Raw genomic sequence first — 16,803 nt, 5'->3', positions numbered from 1 at the left:
CCTCTCTTTCTCCCTCCCTTTCCCTCTTTCTAAAAATAAATAAAATCTTTTTTAAAAATTTTTAAATAATAAAAAAACATTATCATTGAAATTAAAAATCCTCTGGGTTGGTTAAATAGAAAATTGAGGACAAAGATATTATTCGTAAGGTGGAACAGAAACAGAGATCGAAACTATGAGAAGGTAGCTAAGAGGCCCAGGGAGCAGATAACTCCTACACGGATCTCATACGATGTCAGACCAAAGGCTCCAATAGTAATCAGGGAAACGCAAAGTGGAACAACAAAGAGATGGCATTTTTACCCTTCTTATCTTGGAAAAATGTATGGTACCAAGTTCTGACAAGGCTATGGACAAACGGGAACTATACCATACATTGCTAGTGGGGTGTACATTGGCATAACCACTTTGGAAGGCAATTTGGCAATATCTAGGAAAGCTGGGAATGTATCTAGGTACCGACCCAAGAAACATTCTTATTCACGTGCCCAAGAATATACAGACAAGGATGTTCACCATTACACTGCCTTACTAGCAAAGGTGTGAAAATAACCTAATCATTATATATATCTTTTGCAAATCCCTGCAGAACCCCACTGGGCAGGAGAGGGGCACGTAACAAGCATCTAGTCGTTTACAGTGCCTGGGGAGAAGGTCTGCCTTTTTCACTTCAGCAGGTGGCAAGGGCACCTGGGAAGAGAGTGAAGGTTGAGACTGGGAAGTTCTGGGGATCATCTTGGTCATTCATTCATTCAACTAATAATGACTGAAAGCCTTTTCTGGAGCAAGTGCTAATAGTTTAAAGGGCTCATCCCTCCACGCTAAAGTCAGGTGTGGTGTGATGTTAATGGACCTCTTCATCCTGGAGTCAGCTGTTTCTCCCTCTGCATCTCAGCCTTCTGGCTGTTTTACTACACGTTAGACTTCCCACTAGGAGACAGTCGGGAGTAATGAAAGAAGAGCACAACTCCCTCTGCCTTTTGTGGGGAAGGAAAGGTGGAAATGTGGCCAAATTCTCCACTCTCCATCCTTCAAGGCCCCCCTCCGCACTGATCTCTGCTTGACTCTTCGGCTAGTCCTTCTTTCTCTGTTCCCAGGCCTCGTTTCTACAGCAGTCACTTGGTTATTAGCAATGTATGTGCAATAACATTTCTTGCAATGGTATTTGAGTTGAAGGTGAATTTCTCATCACCTGAGCATGGCTTTTAGTTGTTGGATGGCCAGAATAACTCTCTACACCTTCTCGTTGCATATAGCACACACAATATACTATGCGCAAAGTCAGTTATGAATAAAGGCTTCTGGGAAAGAATGAATAAATACATAAGTGAATGGATGGCTTAAGCAAAAAATTGGGACTTACTTTTAAACTTTATTTACCTGTAGAGTCCCTTGTCCTTATTGGAGGACCCTAACTCGGAGGTCATCATTGTTTTAGATAGATACAACTGAAAATCCGTGTGTGGATCAAAACGCATCATGCTGACTTTCTGAAGCCTAGCTAGAGGTTCAGGGAAACGCTTTATCCTATAGCATGAAATTTGGCATTTATCTTCTTTATGATCCCATAGAATTAGCTGCATCTGGAGAAATAAGATAGTATCTCCTAAATCGATGTATCCATGCACTTGAATATACTCTCAAATAGGCCCATTCAAAACATTTTTAAAACCTTAATTTCCTAATATCAGATCTTGTTTTTTATTAAGGCATACCTTCCACTCTCCCTTGCATCTCCAGAGAAGGGTTAGAGCAGGCCACATCACATCTGGCTGGGCCTGTGACGTCTTGGGGATTTATGAATGACAAGCTATGTTAGAACTGGGGTCATGTGCAGTCATCCTGAAACCAGAAGCCGAATGCTCCCTTCCCAGCAGCGTGAGGTCCAAGTAAACAGGCCTTCCAACGCAGCACCAGCTCTGCTCTCTCCTTTTTCCAGAATCTTGCTTCACGAAAAAGAACCAGAATGCTGTGACATTCTCTGAGGAGCCTGTCATTGAACCGAAGCTATGTCTTTCTTAACATTGGTTATGGAGGGCAAGGAAGAAAGGGGCTGGAGCAGGTGTGAGGGAGAATCGGGAGACAGGAGGGCACTCTGAGTTCACCAGCAGGAGACACTGCCCTTCCTTGCATCCGTGGAAAGGCAAGGTCATGGGCCTTGTCTATCGAGGTTCCCACTAATAAGCTGAAAAATATGCAAACTAGTGAGTTCACACAGAAGTTCAGACATTCTTGGGGCATTACAGAGAATTATTTTGAAACATACAATAAGATTATTGAGGGGCTGGTCTGTCAGTCGGCAGCAGCTGAGTCTCTGGGAATGTGGGAGCCTTTCCTGAAACCACTGTGGTGACCGCAGGTCATGGAGGGGCACTTGTCTCCCCGTGAACAGGGCTGTCTGTGTCTGGTCCATGAGACCGGCTGGGCCGCTCGGAGCTGTCTTCATCTGCTTAGTGACTGCTGCCACCAAGGCCGCATCCAATAGGACACCCAGGCTCATGCCCTGGCTCCTTGAAGCTCTGGGCTTTTGCATCTTCCAGAGCAAAGTACTAGAAAACGGTGGGGAGAAAAGCAGATATACCAAAAGACTTATTTGGGAGAGATAGGGGCCCACAGGTAAACACTAAACACCACCATGACATAATACATGTAAAAGGATTTTGAAAAATTCTGGTGCTACATACATAAAAGATAAGTCTGTTCCTATCTAATAGCATGGCTGAGTGGATCCACAAACTATAAGCACTGGGCCGTGGATAAGCTGGTCCTTAAAAACAGAACCAATAGTGCCTTCTTTTCTCAGTGTTCCTAATCCATATGCAGCCTTGTGGAAACTCATCTAGACTTTGTGGTATACGATGGATGGTAACATGCAAGTGAGAGACCTTCGCCTAGCACTGGCTGTGGTCCGATACGAGATGAGAGGACAGGAGGTGGCATCTGATGGTTCACATTAATGTGCGTCGCGTTATGATTTTCAAAGCACTTTTGCTGTGTAGCCTCAGGATTGTTTGAAATAGATGGGGGATTATTCTCTTCATTTTCCAAGTAAGGAAACCGAGGCTCAGAGAGGTGGCGTGGCCTGCCCAGGTCTCAGGGCTGAGGAGGGGTCCCCCTCGGCTGGGCAGTCAGCGGCCTCTAGGAAACCTGGCAGAAACGTGGCTGGATATCATTCTAAACCCAGAAAGTGAAACAGGCAAGCTGCAGCACCGCAGAGACCAAAGTCCCTTTCCTCCCTGTGGCTCCCACCATTGCTGGACAGGGTGCCCGGGACGGGCGTGTTTGCCTTGCCTCCATTACACCTCGCCTCCTGCACCTTCGCTCTCAGAGCGGCACACTCTTGGATAATCTGCACGAAGGAGAGCTTGCTCCAGTATCAGGGTAATTGCAACTCGGTAATATTTAGCACACTCAGCACTTTCCACCTAGATGGTATCTCATTAACCTTCCCGTGTCCCAGCGAGGCATGTGCTACGTGCAATGCTGCTATCGCCTCCACTGCTTTAGGAAAACAGTCCTATTCCGGGCTTGAGGGCCTTCGGCTCTGCAGCGATTTTGCTAGGGTTGTAGCCCCTCAATGGTTGTTTTAAAGGAAATGACCGGAGTGCAAGCGTCAGTGCTCTCTATTGCTATGTGCTGAGCACAGGTGTTTAGAAGTCTCTTTTTGCTGTAAAAAAGGGTATTCGCTTCTCTGTAATGACACTGAATGATTAATGTTTGTTAAATGTCTGGTACTTAATTCTTACAACGTTGGAAGTAGGTATTTTCTTGTCTTTTATAGGAAACCGAGGTGGCCGAGGAGGGGGTACACTCAGGCCTGGGTGACTCCAAAGCCAAGATGTAAGGTGCTGGTGTCCTGAGTAAGAGGTTGTTCTATACTTTGACCTGAAGAGAATGAGGACCCAAACAACGCAGTCTAGCTGGCACCAGCTAAGTTTGGAGACTCCCCTCTACCCACTGCAAGCACTAGGGAGTGAGAAGGTAAAGGGAAGGGGATAGGGCAGCAGCGGCTCACACAGCTCCTTGCAGCGTCTCATCTGAAGGTCTTTCAAAACCCACAGGCTGTTTCCAGGGCTGCTGAGCCACCAGGGAGAGCGAACCCCAGTCTGGGAGAATTGGGCAGGGCATGAAGAGAGTCTCAAAAACAAGATGAAAGGCGAGGAGAGAAATTGGAGAATCCATGCAAAGGAACAGGAGAAGGGGGGCTGGGAGGGGAACCCGCATTTGTGACTGATGTCTGTGTCAGCTCAGACACCGTCCTCAGGAGAAACAGGCCTGGTATGACTGAAAGTGGCCTTGTTGATTTGGGAAAGAATAAGTCTCAATACACAGAATCTGCATTTTCAATTCGTCCTACCAAGTTCAGAAGGAAAAGAAATGCCTTATCAGCCACCTTTACAGTTAAATGAGGTGGTGGTATACATATAATCAAACCAGTAAAAGCAAACCTTTAAAAACTGATTTTGATATACCCTTATTGTATTTGCACTAGCTCCTGGGGTTAGTGTGAAAGTCTTGCTAATAACTGTTTTGTATAAAATTGGTTGTAAGAGGAGAGGCAATTATTATCCAGGGTCATTATGATCCGTGATTTATTTCCACAGCTAGTAAATCACCTCATAATATCATTGGTTTGAGTAGTTCCTTTAACCCAGGCCTTGGACTCAGGACTGGGTGGCCCTAAGCAGCGCTGCTCTGCACCTGGCTGCCAGGTGACTTGAGTGCTGTGTGTATTTCAGAGTGTTGACGTGGTCGGAGGGACTCACCGGCTCCAGCACTCATTTTTACATTCTTGCATAGAAAAGTGGGCTCAGATTAGGATCAGCCTTACTAATAAATACCCCGGAAATAATCAGCTACCTTCCCTGAGGCTACATTTCTCATGCAATGTCCTCGCTGTGGGCATGTGACTAATCACAAAGCTCCGATAAGTAGTGTGTGTTCGATGTAAATTATAAACTAGTCAGACTGACATTTGGCCTGATAGTGCTGAAGCAGGTATTTCCAGCTTTGTCAGATCAAACTGAGAGTCCAGCCATTTCCAACCAGTGGGCCACGAGAAGTTTTAAAACATGCAATGCCTGATTATTTTGTCAGGGGCACTGACCTCTTTTCCCTGAGATTGTCAAATAAAGAAAATGACAACAGCCAACACAATAGCCATCCAGTGTGAATGAATCAAAATTATACCTATTTTTTTTGTCAAGATTGGTAAAAAAATATGTATTTTTTTGTGTGTCGCAGAACTTCAGTAATTAGTTTATGTGCGCCATGAAATGGAAAAGGTTGAAAATTGCTGTTATAGCCTAATGAATAGTGTTGGAGGCCTGAAGCCGATTCCTCATCTGTGTAAATTTCAGTCGCTTCTCTAATCTAGATTAGCATAAAATTACAAACTTCAGGTGGTGTTATGTTTACTCTCATCGCCTGAAGTAAGTGGATGATAAACTTCTCAGAGACTCGTGATTTCCATTCTTGTCCTTTTCCAAAAGGACAGATTCTTATCCCCGGTGGCCCATGGCAGGGTTTATCATTTCTGCAGGCAAAGTCTTGCTTAAATCCAGCCAGAGTCTCTCCTGCTTTAAATCAATTTCCTCTTCCAGTTACGTCTTTGGAAGTTGTGGGACATAACTGTGTGATATCTCACCCGGGACACCCTCTATAAACTCGAAAACAGCAACCAGGTTTATCCACAGGCTACTCTACCAGAAGATGAAACTGATTCCTTTTAACTTTTGATTTTGACTCTATTTTCCCCAAGAGAGGGCTCCTATCTCCGCTCTGGTTTCTCCCCATTTTTATTGTGTGCTGATGTACAGTTAGGGCACATCCAGAGGTTAATTATCTCTTGGTGAAATCTGCAGGCAGGGCCCCTGCCGCCCAACAATGGGGGATGTCTCTACAGTCTTCAGCAGGTACAGGATGTCCTCGAGTTGTGAGGTGTCTGCAATAACTCCGGATACCCCATGCAATACAACAATGCCCAGTAAAAGACAGGGCTCTCCTCCCGTGAGCACTCTATACTGTAAGGAAAGCCTTTTCCCAAAGCTCCCCAGATGACTTACTCCCAGATCTCCTTGGTTAGGACTGGCCCACAGGCCAGAGGACTGGGACGGCCAAACTGCCCGGAGCAGTCACCATGCATGCCCCCAGCCCAGCCCAGCAAGAGGACTCATTCCTGAGCACGTAGCTTACCGGAGAGAGTGCATCTTCAAACCAAACCAACGCTCCTCCAGCAAGGAGATAGTGAGAAGGGGCAGAAATGGCTGTTAGGGGCAATCTGCTTTTGTCACAGGTGAACGAAAGATGGGAGCAAACTATTCTCCACGTAGTCCAAAACATTAACCACATAACAACAAGGAATTACTGAGAACCCATGAAGTGCCAGGGACTGTGAGAGGGGACAGACCCACAAAGATGAACATCACGTGGTCCTGGACCTGTGAGGCTGGAAATCAAGGTGGGGTGAAGATACTTCCCATTGAATTTCAAAATTTTACACTAAGTGATGGGAGAGAAGTGTGCACAGAGTGTTCGAGAAGCACAGAGAAGGATCGAAGGCTGTGATTCCTGGGGAGAGGCCAAGGGGCTGGCTGTGTGTGCTGAGAGTGAGGCTAAGAATACGAGACTGGGGAGGGACTCTGAGGTGTGTGGCTCTTGATTTCCTAGTCTTTCTATAATACTTTATGTTTATTATTATGGCTCATCTAAAGTTGATGAAATAGAAAATCCTTTCAGCCTTGAGGGTGGTGTGCATTTCAAGGGTCATTTCCCATGAGTTCATCTTTTCACATTTTGCATCTGGATGAAAGCCATTTCGTGATCAGTGAATTCCGTATTTGAACAAGGAAGCCACTCACCCAGTGGGAAGACGTGTGAGGGAAACGGATGCAGTGCTGATGGTTCTGATGTCGCCGGCTCTGGAAACAGGCTTGCTTTTGAGTGTTACTTAAACAGCTCTTACTTCGGACTGACCGAAGGGGGATCCGTGAGAAAGAGTGGAGGTCCTTTAGAATTGTTTTATCACTTTTACTAATGTTTATCTTAAGATAGGACAGCAAAGAGTTGCCAATGAGGAATGTGTGTTCAATGGATGGGAACCCCAGCACTTTCTCAGTCTCCCCGAAAGTGCTCCTTCAATGGCAAGAGGCACTGGAAGACAAACTGTACTTTCCTCCTGTGTCTGTTTCTGAAAACATGACTTCCACTTTACTCTTCCGCATGACTTACACTTCAAGAAAGAAACTTTGCTTTCACGGATATGAACTTTAGCCTGGTCTCCGTTGAGTTTATGACATCATTATGAATACGTAAAGAATATGTGCCTGTAAAAATCTTCTAAATCCGTTATTGGAGTTCGATGTGCATGTTTTCATCTGAAATACAATTCTCCTCTTATAACTCAATAAGAAAAAGATAAATATTTCAAAAGATAAATATTTCAGTCACATCAAGGCAAAAGCCATAATCAGGCGATTCAGGGCAACAAATCATATAAAATAGGGTTAGGTTCCTTAATAATCAAAGAAATGAAAATTAAAGCAAGATATCACCACTTGAATTGCCAAAACTTTTTGTAAAAAGAAACCAATCAATAAAGTGCCCCGTGCTGCTGAGAGTGTGGAGAAATGAGCACCAGCATTTTATTCCGTGTGCAGAGCTGTGTGTGTAAAGATGTTTGTTCCAGTGCTGTCTTAGTACACAATCTTAAAGCAATTTAAATGTGCATTAATTGAGAACTGATTGATTAAATGACGGTACATTCATGCCATAAGCTGTCTGTCAAAAAGAATGTGGTATATCTGCATATGTTGGTTCTTTAAAATTTCAAGGTGTATTACCTAAACAGAGCAAGGTACAGAACAGAACAAAAATTATCTATATGTACATATATGGAAATACTGGTAACTGTGTTTCCTGGAAGGATACATAAAAGCTGTTAGTATAGTTGTAATGGTTACATTCGAGGAAAAGGACTGGAGGTAAAGAATGGAAGACTTTCACTTTCCACTGTATACTTTTCCGTACAGTTTGAATCTGTGCAAGAATTTCTGTATTTTAAAACATGAAACGTGTCTTTTTAAAAAATAGATTACATTTTCATGCTTTGATATGAAAAATACCTGCCCTGGAAGAAGACAAAGAGCAGGCACAAAACAGTCAGAAGGCTGTGGCCCTGTTAATGATTCTGTTTAGACTGAGATCTGGACGCGGACCTTCGTAGTGCTCGTGTTGCCAGTCTGGAAGGAAATACCCTGAACTATCACCGGTGTGCCATCCTAGACGACGTGGGGAAGTGCTGAGATCGCAGAAACCTTCACTTTCTCTGTACTGTTCAATTTTGTATGGGGCTCATAAATTACCAAAAAGAAAAATATAAATTTTTCCAACTGGGAGAGAAAGTACAAAAAGAAACAGGAAAGGTTCTCCAGTCTCCCACCCCCGTTTGCATGAATCATTCCTGCCTGCTCTATGCAAAAACAAGGGTTTGGCTCCATTCTCACCTGGCTCTTCTAGGCTTGCTCTTACCTATTTCCCTTTTAAATTTCACCTGCAAGGAGGGAAGCCTTTGTAGCCAGAGTGGGATAGGTGAGAAATCTCTCCTGGATCCAACTTATCTACCCAAGTCTTGCCCAACTAGAAAAACGGGAAAATCAAAGTCAAAAACAGAAGTCCAAACGTGACACTGAAAACTAGCCCAACCTGTCAATGGCACCAACATGTTCCGGCATACCGCCGGTGTGTGCGAGGAGCCAGCAGCCAGCTGAAAGGAGGGGAGCCCTCGGCCGGAGCCCCAGGGCCCAGTGCTTCCAGAGACCACCTGGGGGATCCCCCCACAATTTGAACTGCATCATTTTTCTCACCCACACGTCGCATCTCAGGAGGACATGAGGATCTGGTGGGGCAGGAGGAGACCATGGAAATGAAAGGCGATCAAGCACACCAATGCAGTGGTAAGCCCTGGAGGTTTGCTGTGAATATCACCTAGAAAATTAGAAGAACCCAAGATGTTAACCCAAGTGTACTCTGATTTTACTGAGAAAATTCTGTGACACCCTGACCAATGTGGTTCCGTTGGTTGGGAGTCATTCCATAAAGGGAAAGGTCGCCAGTTCAATTCCTAGCCAGGGCACATGCCTGGGTTGCGGGTGTAGTCCCTGGCCCGGGCACATCAATGTTTCTCTCTTTCTTCCTCCCTGTCCCTTCTCTCTAAATATAAATTTTAAAATCTTATAAAAAATAAAGAAAAAGAAAAAGAAAATGCCATGATAACCCAATCTCAATAATTGTTCTTTTCAAGTACTTTTAATCTCAGGACTTAAATATCACTTTCAGTCTTGTCAACTGATGGTCATTTGTACCAATTCAGAGCAACAAAAATCCCCATTTTGGGATTCAGTCAAGAAGGAAACTATTCAGTGCAAGACAGCTCAATGGTGACACAGCACTGCTGTGAAAACAACACAGCTGTAGGACAGCTCTGGGGCCAGGTGGCCCTGGGACCAGGCAGCCCTGGGGCCAGGCCCCTTCCTGGCTAGACAGCTCGGCTCGGGAGAAACATCTTTGTTGTTCCAACTCAGCCAGGGAGACACAGTCTCCATTCTTCCATGGAAAGCGAAGCTGCACTCCCCAAGTCAGAGGGGAGCTAGCTCTCCTGCCCCTGGTCCCTGATTGGTCTGTTCTCATGCAAATGAGGACTCCAAATTCTCATCATTTGATTAGTCCAAAAGGCACTGTCCTGATTGGTCAGAATAAATCCACTCTGATTGGACAGAGCTGCATAGCTCTGACTGGATGGAGAAAGCCTCAGTCCTATTGGTTAAAACAGGATTCCAGGAAACCTTTACAAGGGCTGGATCAAATGGCAGAAACATAGTGCAGGCCCAGTTCAGAGTGCAGGCTTCTCTGTGAAGTGCAGTTTGCATGAAAGGCCTCTGTGCAGAAATGGTTGCTAGGGTCTATTTTGCTTGTTTTTGTTTGTTTTTTTAATAAATTTGAGCCCAGTTAGCCACCAGGAGCCCTTCTTAGTAGGTGTCTTTTTTCTTAAGCGTTCACAGTCTTATAATGCGACTGCCCACTAATGGTGTGAATTGCTATTGGGCAACTCTTAGCATCTGTGTCAACACATTTTCCAGCACCAGCTGCCCCCCATCAATAATAAGTTTTCTGTTACTTGAGAGAGCCACTGTCACAGAAAGGGGACTCAGATGTGTCCCAGTGCTAGAGGAGAGCTTAGAAAAGAGAATCCTCAGTTGGAAGTACAAAGCAGATTCCCACTTCGCTCAGGGAAACCGGAAGAGGAGACAGAGCAGGACCACACCAGGGAAAGTGGCCAAGCAGAGATGTCTAGAGCCAAGGCCACTATTTAACCAGTGGAGCAGCAATTCTTTGCCATTTGTTTGAATCTAGTTATTACAAAACATTGCACGTGCTGGCCCACAAAACAAGAGAGAGTAGTTTTTCTTGTAAGTTGAGAAAATATTTAAACTACAAGGTTGGCAATTGTTATTGGCTGGTTTTGCCCCCCAAAATAGATATCTTGGAGTATTAATCCCCAAACTTCAGAATGTGACCTTATTTGGAAATAGGGTCTTTGCAGATTTAATCAAGTTCAAATGAGGCCATTAGGGTGGGCCCTAATCCAATATCACTGTTGTCCTTATAAAATGGAGAAGTTTGGATACAGAGACAGACACTCACAGAGGGGAGAAGATGGGAAGACACAGGGAGAACACAGGGAGAGGACACCGGACTGGAGTGATGCGTCCATAAGCCCAGGAATGCCTGAAGCTACCAGAAGCTGGGAGAGAGCCTGGAACAGTTCCCCAGAACATTCAGAGGGAGCATGGTCCTGCCAACACCTTGACTTTGGGCTGCTAGCCTCCAGAACAGTGAGAGAGTAAGTTTCTCTTTATGAAATAGCTATCCACCCAGCCTGTGATACTTTGTTATGGCAGATATGGATACATCTACTCAAGTCATGTGTCCTTAACAAGGACCAGAAAGATGAAGGGTGAAACCTCAGCCTATTCCAGCATGCCATGTCTGTGTGGCAAAGTAAATAACAGCAATTCATGGCTTCTCCACTGTGGTGGTGGGGTTTTCTGGGACACTCAGCCCGGAGGTACCTCTTTTCCCTTGGAATGCAGAGAGCCAGTGAAGCCCTCCCTCTGCGGCAGGACAGAGAGGAGAGGTGCAGAGCCCAGCCTGGCACACCATCCTGACTTAGACTCTTGCAGGAGCTAACACAGTGCGCACAGCTGCTTCAAGCCCAACCTTCTAGCAAGTGCAGACAAAGACAATGCTGGGGCTCCCCGAAGGAGATCAATGCCCTGAGACCAGGCAGTGACCCTTCTTCCCATGCCGGCCATGGAGACAGGAATCAGGGGCACGAGGGTTCACCAACAAAACCGAAACTAAAACTCTCAAGAACACCAGGAACTGGCCCCTATCTGGCCAAGGATTTTTTGTTCTTGTTTCATTTTTGTTTCTTGTTTCTTTTTATTTTAAACCTGCCTGAGAGGGGAAAGGATAGCACGGACATTGGAACCCGAGTGCATCATTTTTGTATGTGTATTTGTGAGAATATAATTGATTCCTCTGTGTGTGTGGTTCTATTATACCGATTCAGTTCTCAGCTCATCCTTTTGTTACCTTTTTGAAGCCAGAAAATAAAAACAAAAATCCTCAGATGTTATTAAAGAGAAGCCCCTGGACCAAGACGGCAGGTAATTTCCCCTATTTCCCTCTCCCCACATGAGGGGACAGACCTCTAGCCTGAAGCTACCTTACCAAGAAGGCCTCCTGGGGTCCTGCGCCTGGGGACAGAGCCCTGTGCTCCGCCCCACCCTCCTTCTGTGCTGGGCTGGTGGCCCTCAGCCCTGAGCCTTTGCTTTCATTCTTCCTAAGATGCAGCTCCTAGTCTGAAGACTAGGCCTTGGTGACAGGGCAGGGGGGACTGACATATCACTGAGGATGCCAGCAAACAGTGTTATAAAATTAGGGTGACTCCCCCTTTTTACCTCACCCTAAAAAAAAAAGAGTCCTTTTGTCCAAATAAAAAGCATTGAAAAGTGTAGGGTTTGCTGTTGTTTTGAAGAATTTGAACAGCAAGGTGTTTTCCCTGGGAGTCACCTTCAAAATCAACAAACTGACACCTGCCTGAAAAAGGAAAAATGGAGTCAGCTCTGTCATCATCCTTCCTCAGCAGCAGCGCTCCACCGGGAAGGGGACCGCGTCTCCTTGGGCCCCACTGTCCCCAAACTACTGGCTGCGCCATGCTTCAGGCCCAGGTGTCAGCGGGGGAAGGAAGAAAGGTCAAGCTGTTTGTACCTTTGATTGTCTTACTACTGCTGGGCTGATGAAGTTGTTTTTCTGAGAGCTGCTCATTCCTCTGGCTTTTAAATACTTACTGTGCTTCCCTCTCCCCCCCTTCCCCCCAAGGCTAAGAGAGAAGCAAACTTTCCACAATGTCAACTGTCATGGATTTTTCCTCTGCTGTACAATTGAGTAGAGGCAAAGCAGTTCAAAAAGGCGTGATTTATTTATAAACATATTTGGAAATATTTTTAAAATAAAAGATGCCAAGGGAGGGGCTGGGTCACAGCCAAGTCATGAAGTGAGATGTTTGTTCTGGAGGTCCTTGGCATTAGTGCCCTCCTCCAGGTAGTTCTAAAGTAATTCAGGGTCAAGTGGAAACACTGATCATCCTTAAACCTTCCGTTTCAGATTCCAGAGGGTATGGATTCTGGCTTGCTGGGAAGCTGATCCGAGTGGCTCTGCTTTAAACACAATCCTTTTCTGTCGTCTCTGAGCCGTCGCTGACCTGACAGTATTTGAAAACAGCGTCTCCAGCGGCTACCCCTGAGGCCACACCTTCACTTCCCTTTGCGGCTTCCTTCCCTTTGTGTCTGCCGTGTTCTCAGGCTGGGATGCAGGCAGGTGTGGAAGAGGCTGCAGGGGACCAACAGAGGACGGCGAAGGTATTAACATGACTAAACCCGCTCTTCCTAGTTCAGTCTGCCACCTCCATTCTCTCCTCTAACCTTTCCACTCCATTCTAGTGGGGAACGTTCTTCAGTTCCTTTAAGTAGGCAGTAGGGAGAGGATGTTTGGTCAAAGGGCATCATGATGGAAACAGGAGAAGCAAGCAGAGGAAATAGGGGCCAGAGATAAAGAAATAAGAGCTAGAAGAAGAGAAATAAATGGGAACAAAGGTGATGAATTAATATGAGATACAGACAGACAGAGCAAAATGAAAAAGGAGTGAGATGCGGAGATTGTTTCCTACAGAGAGAAACAACTCAGAAATAGAAAAATGTGAGAACCCTGAAAACAGACTTAGAGGCCCATACAGGAAAGGAAAGAAGCAAATGGAAGTAAATAGAACCCCAAACAGGAAGGACTCTGAATGAGAAATGCGGCTGAGGGAAAGAACAGAGAAGCTTTTGTGGCCTGTTTGTAGATTAGAGGGAAAAGACGGAACAGAGGGAATCCAAGAGTGTTTATTCCTTGCACCTGGCAAACAAAAAAATCATTACTTTTTAATCATGGAAGAAATACCTCTAAGAGTGCTGGGTCTTTCATGTTATCAGCCTGTCTCTCACTCATCTTAATCCCTTAGGACTCTTTTAAAGGCCTCAGGAAACCCAGCAGGAGGAAAACCCCATTTCCACCCAGATGACTTTTATATAAAGTTTGCTTTAGAGAGAGAGTTCTCAGAGCCCTTAGAGTTCAAGCTGGGTTACCTGTGCCGCAGGTGGGGCCTGGGGGGGAGGGGGTGGTGGTAAATGATCTCAAGCTTTTTAGTCTCTGTAATCCCCTGGGAAATGACAAAAACATCTTGCTTCCTTAAAAATATGGATACAAAAATGGAATAATTATTTGCATGACTCCCATTTCAGAAGGCTGCTTTACTATTAATAAGGTAGAAGTTGCCTTGTAAGTTTAAATAATTTAACAAATGGAGTAATAAAAAAATGTAAGTAAAGCTTAAACGGATAAACACAACACACACCCAGGAGAAGTAAAGATTAGTTATTTCCTTACGGCAAATTGCTGTCACTAAACACTTTTTGGTATGAAAAACTACCAAAAAGATGCCTCCCCACCACCTTCTATAATCTCAGGTTGTTCATTTTGGTCATGCACAAGAAATTCATGCCTTGTAGGCCTCTCTTGCCCTGTCTCTCTAATGAGGAAATGGGAGAAAAGCAGTAGATAAAATACTCAAACTGGGGCTGAAGCAAATGAAAAAAGATAGAAACAAATAACATAATAAGCTTTTAGCCCTATAATAAGCACTTATTTATTTAGACCCTATTAATTTGGAATTCATAATAACTTGATTGGGATCTGGGCAGAAATTTTCCTTCATTTAGCAAACCCTGTCTTGCTAAGTAATGTAGAAGAATGATGTAAATGTGATTACAAGGGGAATATTTGAAATACATCTTTTAGCACTTCAGGCCATCGCTAATAATATGTGAATAATTAATATAAGAACACATATTATTCTTATCCAATAATTGTCAGGAAGAATTTGTTAGGTCGCCCTGCAGAGTAGAGAGGTGTGGGTTTATCACTAAACAGCAAGACACTGAGCTTTTTCAGCTCTTACTTTTCTTGACTGTAAAATTGGTTTGATAATACCAACTCTGCCTAGTTTGGAGGGTGTTATGAGCATGAAATGAGAGAATTGATGGGAATCCATTTTGAAATCCATAAAGTATAAGTAAAATCTATCTTATGTAAAATGAATTTAAAATTCCTGCTTTTCCCTAATTCAATATGATCTCTCCAATTCCACACCAGTGAGGTTTTTACGCTTTATACAACTTCAGTGAAAGGAGATCCCCTAATGAACTGCGGTGTGTGTGTGATGGAAGTTGGTAAAGTAGGTTTATAGTTTGAGTAAGCGAAACAGAGTTTATTCTTGCGTTATCACTTATTTATTAAGTATTGTGTTATTTAGTACTATTATTAACCTACTTTGCCCACCCCTGTATAAACATTTATCTATCTTTCCACTCCCCTATCCCAACAGATCTTTGGGGTCACTCATGGTGTTCTGAGCGCACTAAATACCCTCAGCATGGCACAGTTGGAGACAGTGACTGTGTGTACCTCAGACGGTCTAGGTATTGGAGTCTGACAGGCTTGGGTTCGAATTCAGCTCTTCCTCATGGGTGAGTTGGCTTGAACGAAAACCTCTCTGAGACCCAGTTTCTTTGTTGGTAGAAATAGATGATACCAAGTGAATAGGACCTTTTATGAAGACTAGGAGAGATCGTGTACACAGCACAGTGCCTACTACCATGGAGTAGACACTCCACACTAATGATGATGATTAACAGGAAGTGACACTTGCATTGGAGAAAATATTCAAAATCCTCACGTCAAATCTCTGGTTCCTATTACAACTTTGTTCCCAAAATAGGAAGTCAAATAGAGGAGCCATAATAGTGTCCTGCACAGTTATTTTTTTTCTCTTTTCACACATAGATAAACTAGATTGCTCTTGGTAAAAGGTATGTTGCAAAATATTAAAATAATGTATCCTCTATTCTAGGACACCTGCTTTTTCACATTTGAATGTTTTAGGAAATCAGAATCAGCTTTACAATTAATGTCAAAATAAACACATCACTGCCAAGAATAGGACTTGCTAAAAGGAATTGTCATTTGCTTGTAAATCTTTCAGAATAAAGAATTTTCAAAGCCAGGAGATGTTGGTGTTTACACTTTGCTCAGATGCAAAACATCTGTCTGACAAACTCTTTCAAGAGAAGCTGTTGAACTTCCCACAAGACGTAATCAAAAAAAGAAAAAAACATTAAGATTCTAAATCAGGAGTGCTAACAGGTCAAACTCAGAGGCCCTTTATGAAAGTGTCGGCTCGGCGGGGCAACAGCGGCCAGGGCCCTGCGAGCCTGAGGACGGCTCAGAGTGTGCGTGGGGGCGGCGGGTGACTGTGTGGGTAAATGTGTGCTGCTTGTGGGTTTAAAGAGTGTACATTCAACGTTGCATTCTTTCTTTCTCCCTCTGCATAAAATTGTCTTTTAATTAGGTAAGCTAATCTTCTTTCTTCTAATCAACAGACTTAGCAGAAAAAGCTTAGCTTTTAAAGTCACCTAAAAACAAGGTTAAATTAATTAAATTTACACTTAAGATGTCTGCACTTTACTGTATGTATAATTCAATAAAACATTTAAAATTACAGATAAATGTGCTTGTGTATTTAACTTGAATCATTGAAGATTTACCAAAACATAACCAGTTACAGCTTTTGAACTAGTAAGTGTAACAATTTATAGAATATACTTTCTCAGCGAAGGCCTAGTACATTACACATTATTTAATAACAACAACAGTGATAAACAACTAGCACTTATTATGCATCTCCTGGGTGCCAGATACTGGTAAGGCATGCACCAACTACCTCATCTAATTTTTTCCTTTTTATTGAATTTATTGGGTAATGCAGGTTAACGCAATTACACAGACTTCTAGCGCACAATTCTACCACACATCTGCATGCTGCATTGGGTGTTCATCACCCCAAGTGGCCACCCATCACCACATATCCCCTCCCCCCTCCCCCCCACCCCTACCAACCACCACACTGTTGTCAGTGTCCATGAATTCTCTGTTTCTTCTTTTTTGCTCAATCCCTCCAGCCACACCCCCTGCCCCCCACAGCTGTCATCTGCTCTCCATCCATGAGTCTGTCTCTGTTTCACTTGTTAGTTCAGTTTGATCATTAGATTCCACATATGAGTGCGATCATATGGTATTTGTCTT

General features: G+C 44.0%; 1 long non-coding RNA gene across 3 annotated transcripts; it reads left to right on the top strand.

Annotated features, from left to right (window-relative positions):
• The first annotated feature begins 3,257 nt into the window (after positions 1–3,257).
• On the top strand, positions 3,258–16,471 carry LOC123478506 (uncharacterized). 3 transcript variants are annotated; one of them, XR_008425420.1, is made up of 4 exons: positions 3,258–3,381; positions 3,782–3,981; positions 12,730–12,983; positions 15,047–16,471. It is a non-coding gene; the product is annotated as an uncharacterized lncRNA (long non-coding RNA). The 3 variants fall into 3 exon arrangements; XR_006653718.2 differs by lacking the exons at positions 3,258–3,381; positions 3,782–3,981 and adding an exon at positions 11,261–11,729 and having other exon boundaries at positions 15,047–15,188; positions 15,704–16,471; XR_008425414.1 differs by lacking the exons at positions 3,258–3,381; positions 3,782–3,981 and adding an exon at positions 11,261–11,729.
• The last annotated feature ends 332 nt before the right edge of the window (positions 16,472–16,803 follow it).

The sequence above is a fragment of the Desmodus rotundus genome, chromosome 1 (genome assembly GCF_022682495.2).
Source record: "Desmodus rotundus isolate HL8 chromosome 1, HLdesRot8A.1, whole genome shotgun sequence".
In the NCBI taxonomy this organism is placed as follows: Eukaryota; Metazoa; Chordata; class Mammalia; order Chiroptera; family Phyllostomidae; genus Desmodus; species Desmodus rotundus.
The sequence above is the reverse complement of the archived record's forward strand: the minus strand, read 5'-3'. Positions and strand labels throughout refer to the sequence as shown.